Source organism: Penaeus monodon, unplaced genomic scaffold, assembly GCF_015228065.2.
Source record: "Penaeus monodon isolate SGIC_2016 unplaced genomic scaffold, NSTDA_Pmon_1 PmonScaffold_7582, whole genome shotgun sequence".
NCBI classification, from domain to species: Eukaryota; Metazoa; Arthropoda; class Malacostraca; order Decapoda; family Penaeidae; genus Penaeus; species Penaeus monodon.
In genome coordinates, this window is record NW_023662752.1 from 1 (window position 1) to 15,747 (window position 15,747).

A 15,747-nucleotide genomic window follows, 5' to 3' on the forward strand; every position below is an offset into this window, starting at 1 on the left:
GGGTTAAAGTAAAAGGGGGCTTTTGTGAAACCCCCGGGTAAGGGGGGCCTGGTCTCGGGATCCGATTTTCAGCCCAAACCGTAGCCCCCAACTGAATGGAGGAGATCTCGATTCATAGGAGAGAATCAGCACTGGTTTCCCCTGGACCCAAAGAGGGGTCTCATAGTCAGCCTGTCCGGCGTAGGAGGCTGTCGTTGCGCCTCTCTGACCAAGCATCCCTGACTTGGAAAGGGGGCTTGATTAGGGGCTTGTGGTTTTTAAAAATGATGCGGATGTCCCTTTCGAGCATGTGTAAAGTGCGTACGGCCAGATTACTGAAAAGGGCCCCTTTGTCAAATGTCTGTCTCCCTCAGGTGGCCAGAATTTCTGGCTAAAAATTCCGGGGGCTGTCATCTGCCATATACTTCTTGCTCCAGGGCTTTGGGGGGGGGCTGGCTGATACTAGCCCTGGTGGGACTGTTTTGGCAACTGAGAAAGCTCTCTCATGCCTTGGCCCAAAAAAGTGCTTTTGTTTCCGGCGACGGCCTCCTGGAGAGGGGCCCCCAAACGGGAAACCACTTACTGGGGGGGCAAAGGGTTGGGTCCCAGTGATTTGACTGGACCAAAGGTTCCCCATATGGGGGGGTCACCTGGGGGAGAGACAAAATGGCTTCCTGATGTATAAAGACTTAGGGGGGGATGGAAACCCCACCCCTCTTCTTTCCATCTTGGAAAAGGGAGTTCCCCTCTTTGGGACTCTATGGGGGTTGGGGGGTGAGGAAAAAAAGAATTCAAATTTTGAGTTACTAAAATTTACAAGACTAGCTCTTCCCCTTAGACCTATGCAATCCCGGGCCATTCCCTTTTGAAACTTTACTATTGTCACTCTGGAAACCCTTTTCCAGTTTTCAAGGGCAAGAATGGGAATCAAAAGGTTTCCGGGCCCCAACCCCGGGTAAGGAGAAAAGTCCTCCTCAATCAAAAAGAAATCTTACCGGAAAAATATAAAAGTACTCGTATGTAGTTCCTGTAGGAAAACCAATGATGTATCAGTCATGATATTTTTGAATACATCGGAAAAAAGTTAGGGGGAAAGTGATCCTCGCACACCCCATAGAAAAGGTAACTTTAAGTTTAATTTTATACCAAATGAAAATCTGTGCGTTTCACATTTCCCGGGGGGTCAATTTTTAGTTTCCCTACAGATCAATGTAAAGGAATTTTCTTTTCCCCAACATGATGATATTCTAGGGGAAACTTTAGAGGAACTAAGAATTTTAATGTATGGCATAAAACATTTCAAAAATTGAGGTTTTGAAACAGTCGACCCTTTCTCTTTCTAATGCCACCACATCAACCCGGGGGGGAAGGAAATATAAATAATAAAAAATAAAAAAAAAAAAAAATTATAATAAAAAAAAAAAAATTAAAAAAATTATAATGAAAAAAATATATATAAAAATAAAATATAAAAAAAATAAAATTAAAAATATATATATAATATGAATAATATTAATATATTATAAAAAAGTATAAAATAGAGTATAATATAATAAAATTGTTAAATATAATTTTAAAATATTAATTTAAATAATAAAATATATAATATTATAAATAATATATATATATATAAATTATATATATATAATTTAAAAATATATTAAAATTTTATATAATATATATATATATATATTAAATATTATATAATATTATATATATAATTTTAAAAAAAATAAAATATATTTATATTTTTTGATATTTTTTCTTTCTATATATATAATATTATATATAAAATATATTATAATAAAATAATATTACATTTATATTAATATTATATTTTATTTATATTTATATTTTTATTATATATATTTTTATATTAATATTTAAAATAATGCTTTTTTTTTTTTTATTTTATATATTAATATATAATAATATAAATATAATTATATTTATTTTTTTTATATAATATATATATAAAATATATAAATTTTTTTAATATATATTATTTAAAATTAAAATATCTTAATATATTTTATAATAAATAATATATTTATAAAAACTTTTAACATACAATTATAATTTTAATTTTTTTTTTTTAATTTAATTAAAAATATATTTTTGAAAAAAAAAATTTTCTATTTGGGTTAAAAAATATTTTATTAATTAATTTTAAAAAAATAGTCCTTGTTGTGGGGTGGGGTGGGGGTTGGGGTTTAATTGGATTTTTTCTTTTTTAAAATAAAATTTAAATAAAAAATTTTTAATATAAAATTTATTATTAAAAATCCCCGGGGGTTCCCTTGAAACAAAAAATAACACCCTATTAGCCCCCTTTTTTTTTTTTCCGGGGGTTGCGGTGAAGCTGTCGGCAGCGGGGCCCAGGGATATTGGTAAAAACACCTTGGTTCTCCCTGTTTAGGTTTTCCCCAAACCCAATTGTCTGGGGGGTTTACAGTGAAACTTTTTCAAAGCAGCAAGATAGTTCCCCCCTTATTTTATTGGGGACGGGCGATTTGAGAAGGAGTCTGGGGTTTCCACTGGGCTTTTCTTTTCTCCTGAAAAACCTCAACCCCAAATGATTAAATAAAAAATTTTTAATTTCATACCACATCGCCCGTCGCTTTGGATTATCAAGGGGTGCGTTGTTAATTAGGAAACCGGGGCTGAAAAAAAGTTAAAATAGGCACTGGAAGACAAAAAAAGGGGCCCCAATTAAAAAAAAACAAAAAAATGGGAACGGGGAAAACGAAGGAAAATAAAAGAGTTGGGTATTTTACATAACTGTCTTTAACGAAATGGATAGATAAAACATTCAAAAAATAAAAAATCAGTAAACCCAAAACGGGAAAAAAAGTAAGGGAATTTTCCCAAAATTTAAAAAGAAAACAAGCCCATTTTTTTTTTTTCCTAAAAAGAAAAGGAAATTTAGTCCGGATTTTGGCTATATTTCACGAAAAAAAAAAAAATTCACAAATTGGGTCCCAGCCCAAAAAATGATCGCAAAAAAACCAACTTTGTAATGAGAAAAAAGGGAAAATTTTTAAAAAACCTCTCCAAAAAAAAAATTTTAGAAAACAATCCAACAGAGATGTAAAAGTAATCATGGGGACCTCAACCCCAAAAGTAGGAAAAAGTAATCTAAAAAAAAAACCCCTGGGGAAATTTCGGTTTTGGGAGATAAAAAGGGAAAGAGGTAAAAGTTTTTAAATTGAATTCTTAGAAAAATAATCTATTTAAAACCCAACACTTTTTGGTTCCAAAACCCCCCCCCAAGACATTTTACACGGGGTTTTCCCCAACCCAAAAAGAACACGAAACCCAAAATTTTGACACTTTGTGTTAAACCCAAAATGGGAATTTATAAAAAATCCAAGAAAAGGGACCTGGTGCCGACTCCCAACAATGACCATAAACACTAAAATCGCTTTCAATAAATCAAAAAAGATGGAGCGCCCCAAACCCACCTAAAGCCCATTTACAAAACTCTTGATAAAAATTACAGAATTACGTGCCCAAACAAATTGAATTACTAAAAAAATGTAAATTTTTATAAGACCCTAAGAGTTGTGGGAAAAAGGGAAAAAGAACCTTGCAAACGCTGTTTAAAAAACTTTTTCCCCAAAAAAAAAAGCCCAAATTTCCCCCCTGGATACGAAAAAAACACTTTTTAAGTTGAAACAAGAAGATCCTAAATCAAAGGGTTTTAAAACCAGTTTTGAAGATAAAATTTTACAAAAAAAAAAAAAACAAAATTAAAAAGATTATTGCGACGAGATAAAAAAAAAATTTAAATAAAACTTTGCCGGGGAAAATTTGAAAATTGTTCTACAATAAGAAAACTAAAAAATTTCTACCAAGGGTACAAAACTTTACACAAAAATTTAAACCTCCCAAGGGACATATCAAAACTGAAGAGGGCCCTATTTTTAATTTGATGGAAAAATTTTTCAAAGATAGATGGAATCAATATTTTTCCCCAACCTATACAAAGAATAAAGATCTACCAAACCCAAATTAAAATTTGGGCCCCAAAGGGAAACGAAGATGAAACCCCCTTTACTGTAGAAAAAGTTATAAAAACCATAAAAGAATTAAAAAATAACAAGAGCTCGGGAAAAGGGTTAAAAAACAGCAAAAATAAACAAAATGCTGGCGAAAATTTTTTGAATGCTTTTTCTAAAGCTTTTTTACGGAAAAAAGTGGAATGAAAGAAAAAAAAGGCCGGAAGGGCTGGGTAAAATCAGTTTTGCTCCCAAAACCAAAAAAGGTGAGGGACTCCCCGTGCAAACCCAAAACAGGACAATTTTCATTAATAAGTACAGCACAAAATTTTTTTGAAAAAAATTTTTGCTAAAGAATGAAAAAGAAATTAAAAAAGAGGAAAAGCAGACGAACAAACAGGTTTTCGCCCCGGGAAAGGGACCAGAGGCCGGGTTTAAAATCCCAAAATTAAACATACGAAAAGCAGAGAAAAACCCGAAAGCCCTTTCCTTGTTTCACGATTATCGAAGGTTTTGATACTGTTAATACGATATCCTCTGGAAAAACAAAGAATAGAGGTTTCCAAAAAAACATCCCCCCCCCCAACTAATAAAAACCCTGTATGACCAACAACAAGCAAAAGAAACCCTTTTGGGGTTAAAGGGAAAGGGTTCAAAAAATCAAACCCAAGGATGCGGGCAAGGTTGCATTCGTCTCCCCACCTTTTTAAAATATATTTTGAAACAATTATGAGAGATGCTTTAGAAAATTTTTAAGGGAAAAGTAGTGTTGGAGGGGTACAAAAAATCAGATCCCGAGGGCATAAATTTTTAATTTCCCGCAATCAATTTAACTACAACCTGTTATAAAAAAGGAAGCAAGCGAAAAAGGGGGTTTGTTCCAAAGCCAAGAAAAATAAATCATAAGATTGAAGCTAATCGACAAATAAAAAGATGAGCATGTAACCCAAACAAAGGGTGGTTGTAAAAATGTGAAGGTTTTTTACTTGGAGCGTTTTTTTCTAATACATATTTATATTTACCCGGGCATAAAAAGAAAAATTTTTCCCTTGCCAAAAAAGCCACATTTTCCTCAAAACCCTCGGGAAAAACTGAAGCTTCCCCGGGCAAAAATGAGGTTATGCTCCCTTAGTTTTCCCAATTTCGTAATTGGTTTGGGGTGTTGGGTGCGAAGAAGATAGACAAAAAAAAGGGCAATGTTTTTGAATGTTGGGGTTACAGACCAAAAATTCGTAATTAAAAAGGGCAAGAAGAAAAAATGATGAATGCTGAAAAAAATAAATTGTAAAGACCGGCTTTGGACACTTTAACAAAAAGGGAAAATAAAGTTTTTTTTGGGCAGGGGAAGAAATAAAAGTATTTAGAAAAAAATTGCTGACAGGGAGGGATAGGAAAAAAGGGAAAAGCCCCCAAAAAAGACAAAATTGGCGACAAATCAAAGATTTTGCGGGCTGCGTGGTACAAGTGAAAGAAAAGCGCAAGGGTCGAGTTAGTTTCGAAGGATGGTGGGAGGTCCCCGGCGCTCAAAATTAGCATCCGTTTTTTGATGATATATATATTAAAATTTTATATTTTATATATAATTTTAAAATATAAAATTATTATCCCTTTGGGGGGGGGTATATATAATACAATTTGGTGGTTTTGGGGGGATGGGTTTTGGGTGTGGGCGTGTTGTTTTTTTTTGTGTGTGTTGTGGGGTTTTGCATTTTTTAATATAATATTATTTTATATAAGTTTTTTATTTATATAAATATATATATAAAATATATAAATACAGATATGCTTTTTCCAAAATAATACATAATATATTTTCATAAAAATATAAACATATTAATATATATTATATAAAATATATTATATTTATATAAAGGTTTATTAATATATATATTTATTAAAAATATAAATAATATATATAATATAATTATTATATTTGTTGGGGGGGTTGTGGGGGGGTGGGGGTGTTGCCCAAAATATAGAAATATAGATGGATTCATAAAACATGATATATCAAACCCACAAACACCACACAAACACACCCAACACACACACCACCCACACACACACACCCCACACCACACAATATAAAATAATATTTAAAATAAAATATATATATAATATATTATATATTATTATATATATTTTAACATATATATATAAATATATATATTTATATATAATATTATATATAAAATTAAATATATAGAAAAATATTTTTATTTTTGCCATTTCCACAACAAACCAAAACCCAAAAATAAATTATTTGATTTATGTATGTATAAAAACGTATTACATTATAGGTTTTGTGCGTGTGTGTGATATATAATTAAAATTAAATTTTATATATAATAATTTTTAATAAAAATTAATATATATCTTTGTGTGTGGGGTTTGTGTGTGTTTGTGGTGTGTTGTTTGTTTTGTGTTTGTTATCTAAATCTATATTTTCCTATCTACTTCCTTTCTACTATTTTAAAATTATATATTATATTTTAATATATAAAAAATATATTTTATTTATTTATTTTTTTTTGGTGTGTTTTATTTCCTACCAAAATATACATTACAAAAAATATAAAAATATATATATATATATATATTAATATATATATATATATATATTTTATATCCGTAGGTGTTGGGGGGTGTTTTGTGTGTGTTTTTTGGGGGGTGTGTGGTGTGTGTGTGTGTTTTGTTGTGTGGGTGTGGGGTGTGTGTGTGTTGTGTGTGTGTGTGTGTGCTATAAATTAAAATTTAAAATATATATATTTTAATATATATAAAATATCTATATATATATTACATAAAATACAAAATATTAATATAATATATTTAAAATATATATAAATTTTAAAATTATATATAAATATTAATAAAATGGGTAAGATAACCATCCCAAAGACCCTTTGGTCTGGCGGAACGAGGGGGACCGCTTATTTCAAAAGTCTTGGAATAGCGTACTAAAAAAAAGTAGCTACCGGCAAAATAAAAGTTAAATTTTGAATGTGAATAATTAAAAAACTGTTAAAAAAAAAAATCCCAAATTTTTTACATTTGTGTATAATTTTTTGCCTTTCACAATTTTTTTAATTTTTTTAGATAGGGTTTAAAGGGGTGGGGGTTTTTCAAAGATAGTGAAACCCTTTTAAAAAACAGAAAACTTAACGTGACCCAAAAGATGAAAAACAAAAAAAAAGGAAAATTAAAATAAAAATAAATTTATTTTTTCAAGTGTCCAAGAAAAGTAACCGGGAAAATAACGAAAACAAATGTAAAAATGGCGGGCCCCCTACTTTAAATAGGGAGACGTGGGGGGTAACAAGGGGAAAATTTTTCCCCCCTGAGCTTTGCACCTAAAAAAGCCACTCCCTGAGGGTTTCCCTTTCGCCCGATTTTTCCCAAAATTGGGAAGCTAGTAAAATGTGGGTAGTAAAAAATAATACGTGCAATGTGAAAAAATAACTGACATGGGAAAAAATATAAATGGGATGAGTCAAAAATATCAAAATTTAACCCGGGTTAAAGAGTGTGACGTGAAATTCACGGAGGCCGTCCCCATCCCCCCAGGGGGGCTATAGCAAACCCTTTTAATCCTCGGTAGAAAATAAATGTGAGGGCCCCTGAAATCATGGCTAATGACATAAGTGATTAGATAAAGAATATTGGGAAAAAAAGGGTTTTTTATGAGAATTTATTAAAAGGGCGGAGATGGGGAGGCCCGGTGCGTACGAAGATGAAGAGGCCGGTGCGTACGAAGATGGTCGGCGCCGACGGAGTCGAAGAAAAAACCCAAAACTCGTGAACTTCTGTACGCCCCCGAATATGTGCCGTGGCCCCAAAGGGGTCAGCAAACATAGTGTTTTTTCAATGTGGTTAAATGTACGACCTACGAAATGGTATTAAAAACTGCCGTTGACATTATTTAATATTCGGGTGCGGAATCTTAAAATTTTTGGTCACGATTTAGAGGTTTTTTCAAGGGGGGAGGGATTAGGGACCGTAGGGAGGGGTTTTTTTTTTTGGGGGTTGTTTCATATTTACTCAAAAAATTGTAATAGGGAAAAGTTTTTTTTTGTATTTAACCCCAAAAAAGACCTTAATCAAAGAGGGGACCAAAAAAAGGGGAATGGTTGGGCCCAGTCCAGTGAGGGAAATTTCACCAAAAATTAATTTTGGGCTGACCTACCACCATCACACACACACACAAAATATTAATTTTTATGGTTTTGATATAATAAATAAACGAAATTATTAAAATTTTAATAATAATTTTAAAAGGTATATTAATAAAAAATTATGTAATAAAATAATATAGGGAAATAAAAAAAATTTTTTAAATAAAAATAAATTTAGGAAATAAATATAGAAGAGAAAGAAAAGATATAATTTTGGGGAAAAATTAATAAAAAATTAAAATTTAATTTTAATAGGTTTTTTTAAATATCAATTAAAAAAAAAAATTTTTAACGATAATCAGGAGTAAAAAAAATTGGTTTAAAAAATATACAAAATTTTTATTTTTTAAATTTTGGTAAATTTTATAAAGGGAATTTTAATTTAAAAATATTTAACGATAGAAAAAATTTTTAAATAAAAAAAAACTAAATAAAAGGGGGGGGAAAATAAAAGGGTTTAATTAAAATTAATTTAAAAAAAACTTTTTAAAAAATTTTAAAATTTTAAAAAGAATAGATATAAAAAAAATTAATTAATAAAAAGGGAAAAAAAAAACCCCAATATAAATAAGAAAGAATTTTAATTTTAACTTTTTTATTTTAAAATCAATAAATTGGTTTCCCCTTAAAATTTAAAAATTTTAAAAATTTTAAAATTTAAAAATTTAAAATATAAATTTTGGGGGTTTTTTAAAATTTTTTGTATAATTTTATTATTAAATTTTTAAAGGATATTAAAAATTTTTAAATTTTAAAATTAAAATTTAAATTTAAAAAAATTTTTAAAAAAGGTAAATAATTTTAGATTAAATAATATTCCCTTTAAAATTTAAATTTTCTTTTTTTGGGGTTTTTTTAAATTTAAAAATTTTTTTTCCCCCCCTTTGGGGATTTATAAGATTCCAAAAATTTTTTTCTTTTTAAAAAAAAATTTTATTTTTTTTTATTTTTTAATTATTTTTTTTTAAAGGGTTTTTTTTTTTTTTATTTTTTTTATTTTTTTATTTTAAATTTTTATTTATTTAAAAATTTATTTATATTTTATATATTATATATTTATTATATATTAAAATATAGTTATTTTTTTAGGTTTTAATTTTAATTTTTTTATTTTTATTATTATATTATATTAAATTTTTATTATTTTTTTTTTTTTTGATTATTCTATAAATAATTTTTTTTTTTTTTATCTATTTAAAAATTTTTTCTATTTTATCTTTTTCTATTTAAAAATAATATATTATTGGAAAATTATTTATATTAAAAATTTTTTTTATTATATAAAAATTTTATTAAATTTTATTTTTTTTATTATATTTGGTTTAAAAAATTTTAATTATAATAATATATATTATATTTTTATATAATTTAAAATGGTATATCCTATTAAAATTAAAAATCTAAAAAATTTTTAATTTATTAATTATAATATCAAAAGCTATTTTATATTAGTGTTTAAAATATTTTAATTTATTTTTATAATAAAAATTTTAAAATTTTTGTTAAAATTTAATTTTATATAAAAATTTTGTTATTATATTTTTTTTTTTCTTTTAATATTATTGATTATTTTGTTTTTTTTATATTATTTTATTATTTTTATTATTTCCCATATATATTTATTTTTTATTTAATTATTATATGTATATAAAAAATATTTATATTTAACTATATATTAAAAAATATTTTAAAAAATATTCATATTTTTATATCTATTTTATTTTATATAATTTTTATTATAATATATTATATTAAATTTTTATTTTATAATTTATAATAATATTTTATAAATTTTATAAATATTATAATATATATAATTCATTATTATATTTAAAATATTATCCCCAATATAAACTTACAAAAATAAAAAGATACTACTTTTAAAAAAAAATTCAAAGTTACTTTTAAATTTTTAAAAATTATATTTCTATTTTAAATAAAAAATTTAAAAGAGGGTTTAAAATTTTTCACAAAGGGTTTTGGTTAATTTTAAATTAAAATACCCCTTCGGAAAACCCTTCCGGTTACTTTTTTTGGGTTTTTTTTAAAAATTTTATATTTTCCCATTTTAAATAAATGAATTTAATATTTGGGTTTTTGGGGTTTTTGGGGGGTTTTATTTTATTTAAAGCTTTAAAAATTTCCCTGGGAAACCCGGGGGGGAAATTTAAACCCAAATCTGGTTGGGGGGTTTACGGGTCTTTGGGGTTTTAAATAATAGGGGTTAATTTAATATATGGGTTATTAAATTTTTATATTATATTAATTGGTGTTGTGGTGGGGTTTTTTTTTGTTGTTTTGGTTGTGGTTAATTTTTTTTCCCCAAAAAATTTTTCAAATTTTTCTCTGCTTTTTTAAAGGGTTTTTTGGGGACGGGTGGGGACCCCGAAAGGGTTTAAAATTTTTTTAAAAATTTTAAAATTAAAATTTTAAAATTTTTAAAAAATTTTAAGGCTGGGCGAAGGGGGGGCCCCGGGGCTGGCCCCCCCCTGGGCCCGGAACCCCCCCCAAAAAAAGCCCCCTTGGTGGGGTGGGAAGGGGAAAAACTTTTAGTTTTTTATGAAAGGTTTTCAAATTTGGTTCCCTTCCCCTTAAAAAATTTAACCCCAATTTAGTAAAAAAAACTTAAAACCAAAAAAAAAAAACTATTTTTTTTAATTTATTTAATTTTTTTTTAATTTACTATTTAATTTTAATTTTTTTTTTTTCGAAACTTTTAATTATATATATTATAATATTATATATATAAATTATAATATTGATATATAATATTAAAAATAATTATTATATTTTAAATATAAATTATTTATTTTTATATAAAAGGGTTATTTAAACCCAAAAATTAAAAAAAAATTTTAAAATTTTTTTTTAAAAATGGGGGGATACCCAAAATTTAATTTAATAGAAAAATTTTAATAATAAAAGCTGTTGGGAAAATTAAAACAAAAAAAACATATTTTAAAAATAAATAATTAAAATAAAATTTAATTATTAAAAATTTAATATATATATATATATATATATTATATATATGTTTGTGTGCATGGTGTGTGGTGTGTGTGTGTGGGTGTGTGTGGTGTGTGGTGTGTGAGGTGTGTGTGTGTGTTGGTGTGTGTGTGGTGTGTGTGTGTGTGTGTGCATATATAGTTATTATATGTATATATCATAAATATATAATATATATATATATTATTATATATAATATTATATTATATATACATGTGTTGTGTGTGTGTGCGTGTGTGCGTGTGTGTGTACATATATATATATATATATAATATATATATATATATATATAATATATATAATATATTTCATATATATAAATATAGATATTTTTTATATGTGCATATATACTTTATATTCCATTCTATTACAATAAAAATGTAACACACACACACACACACCCCACACACACACACACACCACACACACACACACACACACACACAAAACACACACACACACACACACACACATATATATATGTATATATATATATATATATATATAATATATATATTAAAATATATATTATTATATTTAATTTTTATATTATATATATATAGATAAAATATATATAATTTATATTTATATATATTATTTTAAAATTTTATATATATTTTATATAATATATGTGTGTGTGTGTGTGTGTGGTGTGTGTGTTGTTATGTTGTGTGAGTGTGTGTGTGTGTGTGTGTGCATATATATTTATATATACGTGCATATATATATATATATATATATATATATATATATATATATATATATATATTATGTATATATATTTATTATATGTATATATAGAGATATGCATTTATTTATATATATTCATCTATCTCTCTTTCCATCTATATATATACATATGTATATGTATACATATATGTATGTATGTATATATATATATATATATATATATATATATATATAAATATTATATATTTTATAATAATATATAATATATATAAAATATATTATTTTAATATATAATATATATAATATATATGCATATGTATTTGAGAGATAGAGAGATAGATATACATGCTACATACATACATATTTATATATATGAATTATATGGATATATATGTATATATAACAAACATATATATGAATAAAAATAAATATATATGTATATATATTCATATATTAATTACATATATATAAACACACACAACACACACACACACCACACACACACACACACACACACACACACACACACACACACACACACAACACACACACACACACACACACACACACACACACACACACACACACACACATATATATATATAATATATATATATATATATATATATAATTATATATATATATGTATATAATATATATATATAGTATATATATATATATATATATAATACATATGTGTCTGTATACGTGTATGTGTGTATATATATATGTATGTGTAAATATATTTATACATATTTGATGCGCGCACACACACACAGAAATAAAGGTGATTCCATACATTATTTCTCTGCCCATAGCATAGAACCAAAGAAGGCGTGGTCATTGGTTTCTTCCTCTGAGCGCTTAGAATCTGTAGCCCTGAGTTCCTGGAGGAGGAAATGCAACACGTCAGCAACACATTCCAACGCCTCCGTTACCCTCGCACCTTGCTCAACCACCTCCGACACAAGCCGGAAAAGATCGTGACTAGATCAAGAGGGGGCGCCACACAGAATAAGGCACACAGAATTATCATCCCTCACTCGCAGCTGACAGACCACCTGGAGGCCCTGGTAGGCCGCACAATGAAAATAGCTACCACATCTGGCAAAAAGATCGGAGACATCGTCAGGAAAAAGAGATCAGACCACAGCAGACCTCGCAGCCAGGTGTACATCATACCTTGCGGTGGCTGCGATAAAGTATACATAGGCGAGACAGGACGTGGTCTCCACGAACAACGAATCGACCAACACCGCAGCGCCCTCTGACGACATGACAAGAGAAGCGCCTTCGTTGTTCGCGTCGACTCCGACAGCCATCTCCCTAAGTGGTTCCAGGCCTTTATCATTAAACATGGTCTGCTCCCACAAGAAAGGAAGATGGTAGTAGCGGCGTTCATACACACAACTAACAACTTCAACACCGCAACAGTGAGCCACGAACTAGCCAAGGTCGTCGCACACCTGATTACCGACGTGACCTGTATATATACCTCTATGTAGCTCTAATCACATAAGCCTCACGTGAGCGAGTCGGTATTAGTCGACACAGGCTGGGCTCCCCTCATGGCATAGCCCGGGCGAGGCTAAGCTTCGCATATCGGACTTATCCTTATCTAGTCATATAGCCTCCGGGTTAGGACAGTGGTAACGTGTCGGCCTCTCATCCGAGAGGTCGGCGGTTCGCGCCCCGCCCAGGCGCGAGAAATTGCAATTGTCGCCTGGAGGTTACTGCTGTGGCTGGGCACCACGGCGGGTAAGGTTCAGCCGAATCAGCACCAGTTGACACACGTGAGCGAGACGGCATTAGTCGACTGATGAAGCAGTAAATGCGAAAAGGCCTTTGGCATATTCGTGTGTTTTCATATATATATGTAGGTTTGATTATTTTTACAAAAAATATATAATAGACATAAAGACAGATACATATATAGATCGATAGAAAAATAAAGATAGATGGGAAGTTATGTAGGCACGTAGGTAATTCGGGAGACAGGAAGCTGGAGAAATAGATTTACATTTTTCTATGTACGTAAGTATTCTGTGAAGTTAGATTAATATGTGTTTTGTTTGTTTAATTTTATATCCATATCTTTCTTTTTCCTTAATCAGGCTGAAACCAAAGGCGTATGATGTCTGATTGATTATTTAAACTATCTCCCTCCAGCCTTAAAGTGGTCGGGGCTGGAACAGCATTTGCCTTATTGTGTATCCAACCACTCGCTTCTTCGGGTGTAAGTACAAATTCACGAGGGTCTCAAGGGTTCTACCAGTTGGGAATGTCCGAAGACAGTTATGGCTGCAGCGTCCACCTCCCATCCCTCTAGTGGCCTGAATTTTTCGTTTTGTAATGTCACTGAGAAAGGTGTGCATTCTGGTATATGTTTAGAAAATCATATACAGAAATAATTATTTTGATATGTATATATATATATATATATATATATATATATATATATATATATATATATATATATATATATATGAAGGATCGACTTGTGATGTCAATGGTATGTTTAGAAAAGCATGTACAGAAATAATTTTAATATGTTAAGTCTGGAAGTACAAAGACGTTGGTGGGGTCAAGACTACCACTAAGGTGCTGCTGTTTATGTATTTTTTGTGTGTTTGGGAGTTATTTCATGCACGAGTGTATCTTCTTCACCATATTCGGATTAAAGAATTAAAGGACGGAGAGAGAAGAACGCTGTTAGAAACTTCTCACGAAGATCGGCTTCTTGACGCCCTGTAGGTATTCCTTGTCAAACATCCAGTTCCTGCAAATATACGAGGTGAAATGGCGTGAGTCGAGTCGCACTAGGAGAGGGTTCTTTTGATTGCTGACTGCTGGCTGTGACAGCGTTGAGACCATGTGGAATTCAATTTGGTTTTCTTGAGCGCGTACAAAGTGAGTTAAAATTAGACCTACCTGTCACGGTCGGTTTTGATTGTGGACTCTGAGGGTAGGAGAGAACTCCTGGGCCTCCATGATGGCACGGGCATCTGGTGATACTCCTTGGGGCCGTTGGGGTATTTCCTGTACATGATATTGCCTGGGGAGGAGCAGAGGAGACGGTGAGAGCGGCCCCCGCAGAGGGAGAATGAAATAACAAGGATCAGAGATGAGATGAAGAGTGCAATATTTGTGTTGGTAGCCAGTAGAGCCGGGACTCCTAACCATTCTTTTTCCAGTCATGGCATTAACGGAAAAGACGTGCAAAAGGAGAGGAATAGCTGGAGCACAAATAGCGCAACGGGAAAGCAGCAGAAAGCAGAGCGACGAGATGAAGAATGAAGGCGCTCTTCAGGTAACAAACTTCAGCCTGGGAAAGTCTATATAGGAGTGTGTGTGTGTGTGTGTGTGTGTGTGTGTGTGTGTGTGTGTGTGTGTGTGTGTGTGTGTGTGTGTGTGTGTGTGTGTGTGTGTATATATATGTATATAATATATATATATATATATATATATATATATATATATATATATATATATACATATATATATGTATGTATGTATGTATGTATGTATGTATGTATGTATGTATGTATTATATATATATGTATGTATGTATGTATGTACACACACACATACACACACACACACACACATACACACACACGCACACACCACACACACACACACACACACACACACACACACACACCACACACACACACACACACACACACCACACACACACACACACACACACACACACGCACACCACACACACACACATATTCATATATATAATATATATATATATATATATATATATATATATATATATATATATTCTGAACAATAACAATTAATATGCGCGCCATTCATTATGCCTGTTTCGTGACATAACAAGTAAAATTCTCCCAAATTACATATCCTGTTGGCAGAAAAAC

General features: G+C 29.8%; 1 long non-coding RNA gene across 1 annotated transcript; it reads right to left on the reverse strand.

The window, feature by feature from the left end:
* Positions 1-14,382: 14,382 nt before the first annotated feature.
* LOC119571710 lies at positions 14,383-14,946 on the reverse strand. The gene is made up of 2 exons (XR_005228633.1): positions 14,783-14,946; positions 14,383-14,630 (listed from the first exon to the last, which is right to left on the reverse strand). It is a non-coding gene; the product is annotated as an uncharacterized LOC119571710 (long non-coding RNA).
* Between the last annotated feature and the right edge of the window lie 801 nt (positions 14,947-15,747).